Source organism: Protomyctophum parallelum, assembly GCF_964188405.1.
Source record: "Protomyctophum parallelum genome assembly, chromosome: 1".
Taxonomy (NCBI): Eukaryota; Metazoa; Chordata; class Actinopteri; order Myctophiformes; family Myctophidae; genus Protomyctophum; species Protomyctophum parallelum.
The window spans coordinates 103872809-103875308 of NC_139697.1; the positions used below are offsets into that span (position 1 = coordinate 103872809).

The window sequence follows — 2500 nt, forward strand, 5'->3', positions numbered from 1 at the left end:
CGTCGCAGTCCCTCCCCCTTTCAGAACGACGAGTGGCCCAGGAAATTAATCCCAATGCATTTTTCCTCATAGGCATTTCAAAAGATTTTCACAAATCATGACAATGAACACAATGTTTTGGGCCGATCAAATAATTTATAAGAAGAAAAAACAAAACGAATAGTGTTATGTCTCCTGCCTTTATTTTTCTTCTTTCTAATGATTTGATCGCCCCCAAAACATTGTGTTCATTGTCATGATTTGTCACGATCCGAGTTTGTCCGCGGCGTAACCGTCTTTAAATAAATACTTTAAGAAAAGCCTATGGTTGCGACGCTCTATAAGAGGGTATGCGCGTGACATCATCGTACCTGGAAGTTATGCGGGAACGCCCACTGAGTGGCAAAAAACTACTTTCTGGCCTTTAATGACAGCCCCGTTCATCCAATCAGAACAGACCTGTCTGATTACATTAAACAATGTTAAACTCACCAACATTAAAGTCCTGTCTGATTACATTAAACAATGTTAAACTCACCAACATTAAAGTCCTGTCTGATTACATTAAACAATGTTAAACTCACCAACATTAAAGTCCTGTCTGATTACATTAAACAATGTTAAACTCACCAACATTAAAGTCCTGTCTGATTACATTAAACAATGTTAAACTCACCAACATTAAAGTCCTGTCTGATTACATTAAACAATGTTAAACTCACCAACATTAAAGTCCTGTCTGATTACATTAAACAATGTTAAACTCACCAACATTAAAGTCCTGTCTGATTACATTAAACAATGTTAAACTCACCAACATTAAAGTCCTGTCTGATTACATTAAACAATGTTAAACTCACCAACATTAAAGTCCTGTCTGATTACATTAAACAATGTTAAACTCACCAACATTAAAGTCCTGTCTGATTACATTAAACAATGTTAAACTCACCAACATTAAAGTCCTGCCTGATTGCATTAAACAATGTTAAACTCACCAACATTAAAGTCCTGTCTGATTGCATTAAACAACGTTAAACTCACCAACATTAAAGTCCTGTCTGATTGCATTAAACAATGTTAAACTCACCAACATTAAAGTCCTGTCTGATTACATTAAACAATGTTAAACTCACCAACATTAAAGTCCTGTCTGATTACATTAAACAATGTTAAACCCACCAACATTAAAGTCCTGTCTGATTACATTAAACAATGTTAAACTCACCAACATTAAAGTCCTGTCTGATTGCATTAAACAATGTTAAACTCACCAACATTAAAGTCCTGTCTGATTGCATTAAACAATGTTAAACTCACCAACATTAAAGTCCTGTCTGACTGCATTAAACAATGTTAAACTCACCAACATTAAAGTCCTGTCTGATTACATTAAACAATGTTAAACTCACCAACATTAAAGTCCTGTCTGATTACATTAAACAATGTTAAACTCACCAACATTAAAGTCCTGTCTGATTACATTAAACAATGTTAAACTCACCAACATTAAAGTCCTGTCTGATTGCATTAAACAATGTTAAACTCACCAACATTAAAGTCCTGTCTGATTGCATTAAACAACGTTAAACTCACCAACATTAAAGTCCTGTCTGATTGCATTAAACAATGTTAAACTCACCAACATTAAAGTCCTGTCTGATTGCATTAAACAATGTTAAACTCACCAACATTGCAGCTGTACGAAAAGCTTGAATTATCCTCTTTCTATCTGCAAAGTTTTCGTTTTATAAATATCCACCATAGAAACGTTATGAGCTACTTTCTGTCAAGAAATGACCTGCATTTGTGTGTCAGAGTTTGGAAGTGCTTGTTTTCAATAACACAACATTTTTGCTGCCTCCTGCATTATGTGACATTTAGAAACAGGTGGTACGGCAGGACGGTTGAGTGATTTACAACGAGCGCTTCCAAACTCCAACACTCCATAAATGCTGCTCAATGTTTTGCCACTAGATGAGGATGGTTTTACTCAACCACAGTCTGATACTGTTGTACTGACCGGTACAACCACAGTCTGATACTGTTGTACTGACCGGTACAACCACAGTCTGATACTGTTGTACTGACCGGTACAACCACAGTCTGATACTGTTGTACTGACCAGTACAACCACAGTCTGATACTGTTGTACTGACCGGTACAACCACAGTCTGATACTGTTGTACTGACCGGTACAACCACAGTCTGATACTGTTGTACTGGGAGCATAAAATGAGTTTATTTCATTAGTTTGTGCCATTCTGACCCCTGGTGGTGGTTGAGGAGAAGTGTTTTTTCAGAGCTACTTCACCACACTTTTCCTGGGCCGTGTGTGCTCCAGTTCCTGTCGATTTGATCCAATGAAAGCCAATGAAACTGGTCAGATGACCAATGATATCCAATGAAATCAACAGGAACCGGAGCACACACAGCCCAGGATAAAGTGTGGATAAAGTAAATACAGATAAGCAGCAGCGCTCTTATAGGACGGGATCCCCTTTTGGCCTTTTAAGCAAGT

At 37.3% G+C, this 2500-nt stretch overlaps 1 protein-coding gene across 1 annotated transcript in view; it reads left to right on the top strand.

Moving 5' to 3' along the window:
- LOC310856314 (uncharacterized protein) overlaps positions 1–2500 on the top strand; it is a gene marked incomplete at its 5' end in the record, with an annotated part of 30041 nt that overhangs the window by 16876 nt on the left and 10665 nt on the right. The window lies entirely within an intron of this gene.